This window comes from Rhinopithecus bieti, unplaced genomic scaffold (genome assembly GCF_001698545.2).
Source record: "Rhinopithecus bieti isolate Rb0 unplaced genomic scaffold, ASM169854v2 scaffold_33432, whole genome shotgun sequence".
Lineage (NCBI taxonomy): Eukaryota > Metazoa > Chordata > Mammalia > Primates > Cercopithecidae > Rhinopithecus > Rhinopithecus bieti.
Genome location: NW_016814481.1, coordinates 445,878 through 459,398, shown reverse-complemented (window position 1 = coordinate 459,398; position 13,521 = coordinate 445,878). Strand labels below are relative to the sequence as shown.

Here is a 13,521-nt window from a genome sequence, read left to right as displayed (position 1 = left end):
CCATCTCCTGACCTCGTGATCCACCTGCCTCGGCCTCCCAAAGTGCTGGGATTACAGGAAAAAAAACTTTTAAAAATTATCTGGGAGTTGGCCGGGTGCGGTGGCTCATGCCTGTAATCCCAGCACTTTGGGAGGCCGAGGCGGGCGGATCATGAGGTCAGGAGATCGAGACTATCCTGGCTAACATGGTGAATAACACAGTGAAACCCATCTCTACTAAAAATACAAAAAATTAGCCAGGCATGGTGGCGGGCACCTGTAGTCCCAGCTACTCGGGAGGCAGAGGCAAGAGAATGGCGTGAACCTGGGAGGCAGAGCTTGCAGTGAGCTGAGATCGCACCACTGTACTCCAGCCTGGGCAACAGAGCGAGATTCCGTCTCAAAAAAAAAAAATTAGTTGGGGGTTGTGGTGTGTGCCTGTTGTCCCAGCTACTCAGGAGTCTGAGGCAGGAGGATCACTTGAGCCCGGGGAGGTCAAGGCTGCAGTGAGCCATGACTGCGCTACGGCCCTCCACCTGGGCAACAGAGTAAAGCCCTGTCTAAAGGAAAGGAAGAAAGAGAGATGGAGCGGTGGAGGGAGAGAGGGAGGGAGGAAGGAGGGAAGGAAGGAAAAAAGGAAGGAAGGAAAGAAGGGAAGAAAGGAGGGAGGGAGGAAAGCAGGCCCCACACTTTACGCAAAGCAAAGCTACTCTGTACACTTGGGCTTTTCTTTCCAGCATCCTCAGCAGAGGGGCTGTGTGGGAAGGTTGGGGCTTCAAGAGCAATTAGAAGCCCGGAGGGCTGCATGCAGTGGCTCACACCTGTAATCCCAGCACTTTGGGAGGCTGAGGCAGGCAGGTCGCCTGAGGTCAGGAGTTCAAGACCAGCCTAGCCAACGTGGTGAAACCCCATCTCTACTAAAAATACAAAAATTAGCTGGGCATGGTGGTGCTGCAATCCCAGCTACTCAGGAGGCTGAGGCAGGAGAATTGCTTGAACCTGGGAGGTGGAGGTTGCAGTGAGCTGAGATCGCACCACTGAACTCCAGCCTGAGCGACAGAGCAAGACTCTGTCGTCCCCCCTCCACGGACCTCCAAAAAAGAGCAGGCTGGGCGTGGTGGCTCACGCCTGTAATCCCAGCACTTTGGGAGGCCGAGGTGGGTGGATCAGGAGGTAAGGAGATCAAGACCATCCTAACACGGTGAAACCCCGTCTCTACTAAAAAGACAAAAAAATTAGCCGGGCATGGTGGCAGGTGCCTGTGGTCCCAGCTACTCAGGAGGCTGAGACAGGAGAATCGCTTAAACCCGGGAAGCGGAGGCTGCAGTGAGCCGAGACTGCGCCACTGTACTCCAGCCTGGGGCGAGAGAGCAAGACTCCGTTTCAAAAACAAATAGACAAAAAAAGAAGTCCTAACCACAATGCAAGTTTGCCATGCAGACCCGTCTTCCTATCTTGGTTAATGACCAATCATGATGTGACAACATTGTGTTTAACCATATGAAATTGCCTTTCCTGGCTGGGCGTGGTGGCTCAAGCCTATAATCCCAGCACTTTGGGAGGCTGAGACGGGCGGATCACAAGGTCAGGAGATGGAGACCATCCTGGCTAACATGGTGAAACCCCGTCTCTACTAAAAAAAATACAAAAAACTAGCCGGGCGAGGTGGCGGGCGCCTGTAGTCCCAGCTACTCGGGAGGCTGAGGCAAGAGAATGGCGTAAACCCGGGAGGCGGAGCTTGCAGTGAGCTGAGATCCGGCCACTGCACTCCAGCCTGGGCGACAGAGCGAGAATCCGTCTCAAAAACAAAAAGAAATTGCCTTTCCTGTAGGTAAAAAATGGCCAAATGTTGGCAATTATGTATGGCTCCACCAACTAGTAATAATGATAATAGTGACATTTATTGAGTGCTGTGTTCTAGCACTTTCCATAAACTATCTCAATTACTCTTTACAACTGTCCTGTAATGTAGGGTCTCTTGGAGGTCTCCATTTTTTATTATTTATTTATTTATTTATTTTGAGAAGGAGTCTCGCTCTGTCACCCAGTCTGGAATGCAGTGGCGCGATCTCGGCTCACTGCAACCTCCACCTCCCGGTTCAAGCGATTCGCCCACCTCAGCCTCCCAAGTAGCTGGGATTACAGGTGCCCACCACCATGCCCAAATAATTTTTGTATTTTTAATAGAGATGGGGTTTCGCCATGGCCTCCCAAAGTGCTGGAATTACAGGTGTGAGACACTGCACCCGGCTTCCATTTTAATTTTAATTTTAATTTTATTTTAGAGAAAGAGTCTTGTTCTATCACCCAGGCTGGGGCAGAAGTAGTGCGATCATAGCTCACTGCAGTCTTGAACTCCTGGACTCAAGCAATCCTCCCTTCTTAGCCTCCCAAGTAGCTAGGACTACAGGCACATGCCACCATACCCAGTTAGTCTTTTTATTTTTTGTTGAGATGGGAGTCTCGCTTTTGCCCAGGCTGGTCTCAAACTCTGGCCTCAAATGACTCTCCCACCTCCGCCTCCACCTCCTGAAGTGCTGGGATTACAGAGGTCTCCATTTTACAGATGAGAAAGCTGAGGCTCAGAGCTGTAAAGTCAAATGTCCAATGTACAGAGGCCAGGAGGGAACTTCAGGTCAGCCAGACTCTAATATCTGAACACCAAGCTATGTCCTGGGCTCCTTCCATCAAAACAGAAAAATCAAACTATCTGGTGCCTGGGGCAGAGGAGTTGGGAGAGGGAGAAGGGGCCCAGCCACAGTGCCATAAGCTTATGGCTGGGGCCCTGGATTTGTGCTTAGCTCTGGCCAAGCTGTTAATCCCTATGACCTTGGGCAGGTGTCTTCACGTCTCTGAGTCTCAAAGTCCTCATCTGTACAATGGAATAAAAGGAGTCCGGCATGGCCCGACTGATGCAAGGGTTTGATGTGTCAAGTCCGAGGACTGCCCCTTCCCGACTGGAGCAGCTGTGGCAACAGGTGGCCCCGAACCTGGGGCAGGGCCCCAGGAGCTGGGGAGCCAAGGCCAGTAGACCACACTTGAGTGGGGCTGCGGCCTCACCCGGGGGGGGGCGGGGACCGGGGCTTACCTGGGGGGCGGAGATCGGGCCTCCCTGGGGGGTGGGGCCCCTCCCTGAGTGTGTGACCGGGGTGGGGAGGGATCCCCAGGTCGCGCCGTGGGGCGCAGACTCACCTGGCGGGCGGCCGCGGCGCCTCTGCCCGGCGGTCCCGGGGGTCCTTTCCTCTTGTGCATCTTCCGGGCTGGATGCCCGAACCACCTGCCCCCAAGCCCGGCCTTGCCCTGCCTCCTTCCCTGGGCCCTGTCGCAGCGCACGCGCCCTTCCTGAGTCCTGCAACCCTCGTCGGCGCTCCACGGCCGTCGATCCCGAGCCCTCGCCTCCCTGCTTGGCCGCCCCACTTCCGCCTCGGGCCTCGGGCGCCGCCGCACCGGAGCGCGGCCACTGGACTCGCCGGGTCCGCCGAGCCGAAACTACAACTCCCGGCAGGCAGTGCGCGGGCACGCATGCGCTTGGCAGGAGCGGTGCTCACTGTCGCGGGCTTCGTGGGCGGTGCTCGCCTCGCGCATGCGCGGGGCGGGGCCTCGCGAGGCGCGGGAAAGAGGCAGAGCGCTCGCAGGTGGGAGGGGCGGCGACCTCTGTGAGATTCACAGCGTCCCTCAGTCACCGATAGGCTCTGGCTTCACGTGGGCTCTCGGCCTGTGGAGTCTTCACTTTTCGGTGGTCGACGTAGTGTCAGTGTGGGGCTTGTCGCCGGGAGCGGGGTCCACAGCGCCCACCCTCAGGCCTTTCCATCCTTCAGCGCCCGACTCGAGGCCTCCAGGCTTCTGTGAGGGCCCATTTGGCCATTTATTTTTTCCAAAAAGAGTAAACGCTGATAATTCAAGCGACTTATTCCCAACGGATACAGGCAGAATTCGTTTCTGATAAGGACAGAGGGTCCTCAGCGACTTCTGTGACCCAGGTCCGTTTTGGCTTGCCTGACCCCCAAGGCTGGGAGAAACCGGCCTGTGGCAGCTCTTGCCCCTCCAAGGACGCAACTGTCCTCTTTAAAGTGGCACGATCTTGGCTCACTGCAACCTCTGCCTCCTGGGTTCAAGCGATCCTCGTGCCACAGCCTCCTGAGTAGCTGGGATTACGGGTGTGTGCCACCATGCCTGGCTAATTTTTTTTTTTTTTTTTTTTTTTGAGACGGAGTCTGGCTCTGTCGCCCAGGCTGGAGTGTAGTGGAGCGATCTCGGCTCACTGCAAGCTCCGCCTCCCGGGTTCAAGGAATTCTCTCAGCCGTCCGAGTAGCTGGGATTACAGGTGTGTGCCACCACACCCAGCTAATTTTTATACTTTTAGTAGAGACAGACGGGGTTTCACCGTATTGGTCAGGCTGGTCTGGAACTCCTGACCTCAAGTGATCCGCCCACCTCAGCCTCCTAAAGTGCTGGGATTACAGGCGCGAGCCACCTGTGCCCAGCCTAATTTTTGTATTTTTAGTAGAGGGGGGGTTTCACCATATTGGCCGGGCTGGTCTCCAAAGGCCCCAGAGGCCCCTGGAGAGTCCTCAAGTGTCCTTGGAAGGGCCCCCAGATACCCCAGTCGGGAAGGAGGGGCTTCACACAGGCTGTTTCATCCCAGGGACCAGAGTGTGGGTCCCCGGGGCTTCCCATAAGGACCCCCCAGGTCCCATTTGTCTCTCAGGTCCTGGGCATAAGATCTTTAGTTTGGAGGAGGTTTGAATTCCCACCTGGCCATGGCCCAAAGTGGCTGTGACTCTGTGTCCCATGCTGTGTCCCAATGGGAGCCATCTGACCCCTGGGGCAGCCACATGGGCTGAGGTGGAGGCGGGGGTAACCTCTGTGCTCAGCCAAAGCCACTGGATATAAACAGACACAGGGACTGCTTATAATGATGAGAGATTTTGCTTGTTTTCAGATTTCTCAAGGGGAAGATAAAATGACAAAGAGGAAGAAGCTGCGGACCTCAGGTATGTTCATTCAAATGAACACTTCTTGATTTCTACTTCTGCTGGAGGGAAGAATGTGGGCTTGTGTATTGCAGATTTGGCTAACATGACTGCCCCAACCTCCTTAAAAGAAAATAAAGATTGGTCAGGTGCAGTGGCTCGTGCCTGTAATCCCAGCACTTTGGGAGGCCAAGGCGGGCAGATCACAAGGTCAGGAGTTTGAGACCAGCCTGACCAACATGGTGAAACCCCATCTCTACTGAAAATACAAAAATTAGCCAGGTGTTGTGGCACGTGCCTGTAGTCCCACCTACTAGGGAGGCTGAGGCAGGAGAATTGCTTGAACCCGGGAGTCCGATGTTGCAGTGAGCTGAGATGGTGCCAGTGCACTCCAGCCTGGGCAACAGAGCAAGACTCTGTCTCAAAAAAAAAAAAAAAAAACAAAACAAAAAAAAAGAAGAAGAAGAAAAGAAAAGGATTTAATTCATGCTGGTAAGAAAAATAGAAGGCTGGGTGGTGGCTCACGCCTGTAATTCCAGCACTTTGGGAGGCCAAGGTGGGCAGATCACTTGAGCCCAGGAGTTCGAGACCCGCCTGGGCAACATAGCGAGATCCTGTCTCTACAATGTAAAGTAAGGAAATTAGCTGGGTGTGGTGGTGGCAGGCATCTATAGTCCTAGCTACTCAGGAGGCTGAGGCAGGAAGATCGCTCGAACTGGGAGGTGGAGGTTGCAGTGAGTCAAGATCGCACCACTGCACTCCAGCCTGACTGATAAGAGTGAGGCCCTGTCTCAAAAAAGAAAGAAAGAAAGAAAGAAAAATAGAAATAATGGAGAGGGCATACAGGAAAAGTAAAAGTGAAAGTTTTCTGGAGCTTCTGCAAGCCTCTGGTGGGGTCCCACAGCTTAGAGGAGGCATCCCCAGGCTTCAGGACAGCGGGACAGCCTCCCTGTGGAACCAGTCCTAGAGATGACCCCTGGAATAATGCTTGATGTACTACAAGGCCACCTGGTGTGTGGCTGAGTGTTTTACTCTGGGGCCCAAAACCTGGGTTCATCCCAGTTCTGCTCACTGTGTGGTGGTGGATGATTTCCTCTATGCCTCAGTTTCCCCTTTTGTAAATTGGGGATAATAAAAGCCACTACCCTTTCCTTTAGAGCAGTGTTTATCAACTAGGTGACAGGAAGGGATTTTTACCCCCAGGGGATAGTTGGCAATGCTTGGAGACTTTTTTTTTAGAGACCAAGTCTGACTCTGTTGTCCAGGCTGGAGTGCAATGGCACATCTTGGCTCACTGCAGCCTCCACCTCCCGGGTTCAAGTGATTCTGCAGCCTCAGCCTCCTGAGTAGCTGGGACTACAGATATACACTACTACACCTGCCTAATTTTTGTATTTTTAGTAGGGATAGGGTTTCACAATGTTGGCCAGGCTGGTCTCAAACTCCTGACCTCAGGCGATCCACCTGCCTCAGCCTTCCAAAGTGCTGGGATTGCAGGTGTGAGCCACTGTGCCCGGCCTGGAGATTTTTTTTGGTTTTCATAACTGGGGAAATGATACTGACATCTAGTGGGTGGAGGCCAGGGATGCTGCTCAAATATCCTACCATGCATAGGATGCTCCCCAGCCACAGAGAATGATCCAATCCCAAATGTCCTCCAAGGTGGGGAATCCTGCCCTTAGAGCTCACATGTGGATTAATATCTGTAAAGCACCCAGAACTGACCTAAGGCAGTACACAAATGTAGACTGCTGTTAACAATTCTTCTTCCAGACTTTCTTTTTTTTATTTTTATTTTATTTATTTATTTATTTACTTTTGATACGGAGTCTTGCTCTGTCACCCAGGCTGGAGTGCAGTGGTGCGATCTTGGCTCATGGCAAGCTCCTCCTCCCGGGTTCACACCATTCTCCTGCCTCAGTCTCCCGAGTAGCTGGGACTACAGGTGCCCGCCACCACGCCAGGGTAACTTTTTTGTAATTTTAGTAGAGACAGGGTTTCACTGTGTTAGCCAAGATAGTCTCGATCTCCTGACCTCATGATCTGCCCGCCTTGGCCTCCCAAAGTGCTGGGGTTGCAGGCGTGAGCCACCGCGCCCAGCTCTTCCAGACTTTTTAAAAAATCTTTTATTTTGAAGTAATCTAGGACTTACAGAAAAGTTGCAAAAATAATTCAGAAAGTTCTGGCTACCCTTCCCCAAGCTTTCCCTAATGTTGACATCTAGCTCAGCCATAGGACAATGATCAACTATAGAACAGCATGAAAAACAGGGCAGGACTCTAACCTCAGTACACTACTTCTAGACTTATTTTGTTTCCTTTGAAATGGAGTTTTGCTCTTGTTGCCCAGACTGGAGTGCAGTGGTGCGATCTCGGCTCACTGCAACCTCCGCCTCCCAAGTTCAGGCGATTCTCCTGCCTCAGCCTCCCGAGTAGCTGGGATTACAGGTGTCTGCCAACATGCCCGGATAATTTTTGTATTTGTAGTAGAGATGGGGTTTCGCCACGTTGCCCAGGCTGGTCTCAAACTCCTGGCCTCACGTGATCTGCCCGCCTCAGCCAAAGTGCTGGGCTTACTGGGGTAAGCCACCCTACCCAGCTGTTTTTTTTTTTTTTCTTTTTTTCAAGACAGAGTCTTGCTCTGTCGCCCAGTCTGGAGAGCAGTGGCGCAATCGGAGCTCACTATAGCCTCGACCTCCCTAGGCTCAGCTGATCCTCCCACCTCAGCGTCCCAAATAGCTGGGACTACAGGTGTGTGCCACCATGCCTGGCTAATTTTTTTATTTTTTGGAAGAGACGAGTCCTCACTATGTTGCCCAGGCTGGTCTTGAACTTCTGGGCTCCAGCAGTCCACCTGCCTTGGCCTCCCAAAGTGCTCAGAATTACCGGCGTGAGCCACCATGCCTGGTCAGACATTTTCTGTATATATACAGATACAGTGTTGAGTTTTGTTTTGTTTTTGTTTGTTTGTTTTATTTTTTTGGAGACAGAGTCTCATTCTGTCACCCAGGCTGGAGTGCAGCGGCATGATTTTGGTTCACTGCAACCTCTGTCTCCTGGGTTCAAGTGATCCTCATGCCTCAGCCTCCTGAGTATCTGGGATTACAGGCACCCGCCACCATGCCTGGCTAATTTTTGTATTTTTAGTAGAGACGGGGTTTCACCATGTTGGCTAGGCTGCACTCGAACTCCTGACTTCATGTTACCCGCCTGCCTTGGCCTCCCAAAGATTACAGGCATGAGCCACTGTGCCTGGCCCAAATAAAGTACTTTTTTTGGAAAATAGAATCATCACACTTTCTGATCTGCAGCCTCCATTTTTCACTTTGCAGTAGATCATGACCATGTTTACTTGTCAGTATACCTATACAATTTCATCATTTGAAAAGAAAAACACCCCAAAATAGCCAGGCATGGTGATGTGCACCTGTACTCCAGGCTACTTGGGAGGCCGAGGTGAAAGGATTGCCTGAGACTAGGAGTTAATGACCAGCCTGAGCAACATAATGTTATCCAGTCTCAAAAAAGAAATATTTTTAATTAACAAGGTGTGGTGGCACACACCTGTAGTCCTGGCTACTTAGGAGATTGAGGCAGGAAGATGGCTTGAGCTGAGGAATTCCAGGCTGCAGTGAGCTGTGACTGCGCCTGCACTCTAGCCTGGGACACAGAACAAAACCTTGTCTCTTAAAAAAAAAAAAAAAGAAAGATTGTTGGGCGCGATGGCTCCTGCCTGTAATCTGAGCACTTTGCGAGGCCGAGGCAGGTGGATCATTTGAGGTTAGGGTTCGAGATCAACCTGGTCAACATGGTGAAACCCCATCTGTACTAAAAATACAAAAATTAGCCAGGCATGGTGGCATGTGTCTGTAATCCCAGCTACTTGGGAGGCTGAGGCACGAGACTTGCTTGAGCCTGGGAGAGCTGAGATTGCACCACTGCACTCTAGCCTGGGCAACAGAGTGAGACTCTGTCTTAAAAAAAAAAAAAAGGAACAAACCAAGTCAGAAAGACAAACTCCAAATATGACGTAGTAGAGTTCCATTTGCCTATCATTTTCTAATGTAAGTTAAATTTCTTCAAAATTTTGAAATGACTTTCTAATTTAGTGGCTGATGAATTTAGGGAAGGGTGTTCATGCTTTTCCCCCAAGATATGGGACAGAAGAGGAAATGATCAGCAGATTGAACATGTTTTGTGCAGAGATGAACAACAGGCTGCTTGGAGGCATCAGAATTTCTCTGACCTTGGAGAGGGAAGCTGGGGACAGCCAGGCCCACCCACAGCAGGTCACTTGGGGCCTCTGTTGGCGGTAGACTCCCCAGCTCAGTGGACCTCAGGGCTGGCCCTGGACAGCCCTTTCTGTGTATACTGGAAGGGTGGAGAGAGGAAGAAGATTCTGGCAGGTGGTGAAAGAGGCCTTTTCCCTCCCAATGTCTTCAGTCTTTGGTGTTGAACACAAGGTTCTGCCGTATTTTTTCTTAAATTAGTCCCATGTGGACAGATTGCCGGAAGGAAAGAGAAGACTCTTCAATGCCATTGATATTTTTTTGCTTTTTATTCGGTACAAATGGCCATTTGATCAGCCAAGTGAGCAAGTGTTTGAGAATCTCAAGAAACCAAATAAACAAAGCAGCTATATTTTGTCTTTTCTGGCAGACCACAAGTTCGTGTTTCTTTTGAGACAGAGCCTTGCTCTGTCACCCAGGTTGGAGTGCAGTTGTGCAGTCTTGGCTCACTGCATCCTCTGCCTCCCGAGTTCAAGCGATTCTCCTGCCTCAGCCTCCTGATTATCTGGGACTACAGGTGCCCACCACCACGCCTGGCTAATTTTTTGTATTTGTGGTAGAGATAGGATTTTGCCATGTTGGCCAGGCTGGTCTCGAACTCCTGACCTCAAGCAATCTGTCCACCTCACTCTCTCAAAGTGGTGAGATCACAGGTGTGAGCCACCATGCCTGGATGGTTAGGAATGTGTTTCTTTAAGTAATGTCCATCGGAGCCTTACTTGTGGTGCTGCATCCTTTGAGGTGGGCACCAGAGGGAGCGGGGGAGGGCAAGGAGGAGATCAAAGGGTGCAGCGCACTCAGTTCCTGCCCTGGAGATCCTCCAGCTCTAGTCGGGGGACAAAGGAAAATGCTTCTCCCAGGGAGCGCTAAGCAAATACACAGCAGTGGGATAAAGTTCTAAATGGGCACTCCCAAACTGTTACTGACAGAATTACGAGCAATTGGCTGTGCGCCATGGCTTACACCTGCAATCCTAGCACTTTGGGAGGCCAAGGCAGGCAGATCGGTTGAGATCAGGAGTTCGAAACCAACGTGGCCAACATGGTGAAAACCCGTTTCTACTGAAAATACAAAAAAATTAACCAGGCATGGTGGCTTGTGCCTGTAGTCCCAGCCAATCAGGAGGCTGAGGCAGAAGAATTGCTTGAACCCAGGAGATGGAGGTTGCAGTGAGCTGAGATTGTGCCACTGCACTCCAGCCTGGTCAACAGAGTGAGAGTCCATCTCAAAAAATAAAAAATAGAAGAAGAGGAATTAGAAGCAATTACAGGAAGATCACTGTGTTTTAGTGGAGGGCAAACAGCTGAGTTAGGACTGAGGCAGACCCTAGCAATTGGCGTCGAGGAAAGAGAGACTCATTCATTAGGTTTACGTCAAGGTGCCGTGAGTGTGTAGTGCAGAGCTGAGGTTGGAAAGAGTCCACCTGGGGTTTGGATAGTGGTGTTTTTTTTAAAAAAAAAAAAAAAAAAAGTATGAATAGTATTAGGTATATAGTATATATATATATATTTTTTTTTTTTTTTTTTGAGCGGAGTCTGCTTCTGCACCCAGGCTGGGAGTTTGCGCTGGGCCGGCTCTTCGCTCACTGCAAGCTCCGCTCCCGCGGTTCACGCCATTCTCTGTCTCAGCCTCCGAGGTACTGGAACTACAGCGCCCGCACCTATCGCACCGGCCTAGTTTTTGTATTTTTAAGTAGAGCCAGGGTTTCACTGTATTAGCAGGACTCGTCTCGATCTCCTGACTCGGATAGACTCGCCCCGCTTCGGCATCCTCAAATGCTGGGCATACGGATTACAGGCTTGAGCCACCGCGCCCGGCCAATATATATATTTTTTGAGACGGAGTTTTACTCTTGTTACCCAGGCTAGAGTGCGGTGATGTGATATCGGCTCACCACAACCTCTGCCTCGCGGGTTCAAGTGATTCTCCTGCCTCAGCCTCCCAAGTAGCTGAGATTACAGGCATGAGCCAGCATGCCTGGCTTATTTTGTATTTTTAGTAGAGATGGGGTTTCTCCATGTTGGTCAGACTGGTCTTGAACTCCCGACCTCAGGTGATCCACCCGCCTCGGCCTCCCAAAGTGCTGTGATTATAGGTGTGAGCCACCACGCCCAGCCCTGAATAGTGTTATTCTTCAGTTTTTTTTTTTAGAGCCAGGATCTAGCTCTGTTGCTGAGGCCAGAATCCAGTGGCACAATCACGGCTCACTGCAGCCTCAACCTCCAGGGCTCAAGCAATCCTCCTGCCTCAGCCTCCCGAGTAGCTGAGACTACAGGTGCATGCCACCACCCTCAGCTAATTTTTAAATGTTTTTAGAGGTGGGATCTCACTGTGTTACCCAAGTGAGATCCTGGACTCAAGCAATCCTACCCCCTCAGCCTCCTGAGTAGCTGGGACTGCAGGCGTCACCACCACACCTGGCTGTTGGTTTGTCTTTTCGTTGTCTGTGCCTTGGTAGAAATCTGCTACATAGTAGGCATTCAGTAAATGTTCAAGTATTCCTAAGTGTGCTGGTTCTGGAATTGGACGGGGTGCCAGCCTCGGTTCCTTGGCCTCCGTGTGCCTCAGTGTTTACACCTTTCTGGGAACTTGGGGCCCTTGGGTGTCAATTCTCACATCTTTCCTTTCCTTTTCATTTAATTTAATTATTAATTTATTTTTTTGAGATGGAGTCTCACTCCCTTGCCCAGGCTGGAGTGCAGTGGCGCCATCTTGGCTCACTGCAACCGCAGCCTGCTAGGTACAAGCGATTCTCCTGCCTCAGCCACCCAAGTAGATGGGATTACAGGTGCCCACCACCATGCCCAGATAACTTTTATACTTTTAGTAGAGATGGGGTTTTGCCATATTGCCCTTTTTATTTATTTTAATTTAATTGTCTTTTTGAGACAGGCTCTAGTTCTGTTGCCCAGGCTGGAGTGCAGTGGCGCAGTCTGGACTCACTGCAATCTCTTCCTCCGGGCTCAAGTCATCCTCCCACTTCAGCCTCTCAAGTACGTGGGACTACAGGCGTGCGCCACCATGTCTGGCTAGTTTTCATACTTTTTAGACAGTGTTTCGCCATGTTGCCCAGGCTGGTCTTGAACTGCTGAGCTCAAGCAATCCACCTGCCTCGGCTTCCCAAAGTCCTGGGATTACAGGCTGTGAGAAAGGCTGATATTTTAATCATGGACAAAGATAATATTGAATTGCTCAATGTTACTTCTGTAAGGCAGGCATAACAGCAGCACCCTGCCTTGAGCTTTTATCTTAACACACACAAGTTCTTAGGACGGCATCTGGTGTAGAACTCACTAGAGTCAACCCTTATCATTTGTGCACTGAATACATGATTAGGTGGGGCCAGGTTTGGGGACATCTTACAAGCCAGCCACTATTGAAAGCTTCGATGTAAGTGAGTTTTCTTTTTTTTTTTTTTTTTTTTTGAGACGGTGTCTCGCTCTGTCGCCCAGGCTGGAGTGCAGTGGCCGGATCTCAGCTCACTGCAAGCTCCGCCTCCTGGGTTCACGCCATTCTCCTGCCTCAGCCTCCCGAGTAGCTGGGACTACAGGCGCCCGCCAGGTCGCCCGGCTAGTTTTTTGTATTTTAGTAGAGACGGGGTTTCACCATGTTAGCCAGGATGGTCTCGATCTCCTGACCTCGTGATCCGCCCGTCTCGGCCTCCCAAAGTGCTGGGATTACAGGCTTGAGCCACCGCGCCTGGCCGTAAGTGAGTTTTCTTAATTCAAAAAATAGATGCTGGCCAGGCAAAGTGGTTCATGGCTGTAATTCCAGCACTTTGGGAGGCCGAGACAGAGGTCATGAACTCTGAGCACCAGAGTTCACGACCAACCTGGGCAACGTAGTGAGACCCTGTGTCTACAAAACAAAAACAAAAAAAGACAGCCAGGCATGGTGGCACACACCTGTTTTCCCAGCCACTCAAGGGGCCTGAGGCGGGAGGATGGCTTGAGCCCAGGAGGTCAAGACTGCAGTGATCCACGGTTGTACCACTTCACTCCAGCCTGGGAGATAAAGCCAGACCCTGTCTCAAAAAAAGAAAAAAATATATATATAGTATATATAATACATAAATACATATATATAAATATGTATGTATAAATATATATGTATAAATATATATATTTACATATTTGGCTGAGGCTGAATCCTGAGGTGGCATGGCCTGGCTTTAGATCACATGGAACAGCCTGGCAATATAGTGGGATATATAATATATACTGTATATATTTAATAAATATATAATATACATCATACATAAGTACATAATTTTATAATATA

The 13,521-nt window shown here is 50.6% G+C and overlaps 1 long non-coding RNA gene across 1 annotated transcript in view; it reads left to right on the top strand.

Moving 5' to 3' along the window:
* The first annotated feature begins 3,568 nt into the window (after nucleotides 1-3,568).
* The window catches only part of LOC108514786 (uncharacterized), a 16,149-nt gene continuing 6,196 nt past the window's right edge, over nucleotides 3,569-13,521 (top strand). Inside the window, exons 1-2 of the long non-coding RNA XR_001881335.1 lie at nucleotides 3,569-3,959; nucleotides 4,922-4,973. This is a non-coding gene — a long non-coding RNA (uncharacterized LOC108514786). The remainder of the gene's footprint in view (nucleotides 3,960-4,921; nucleotides 4,974-13,521) is intronic.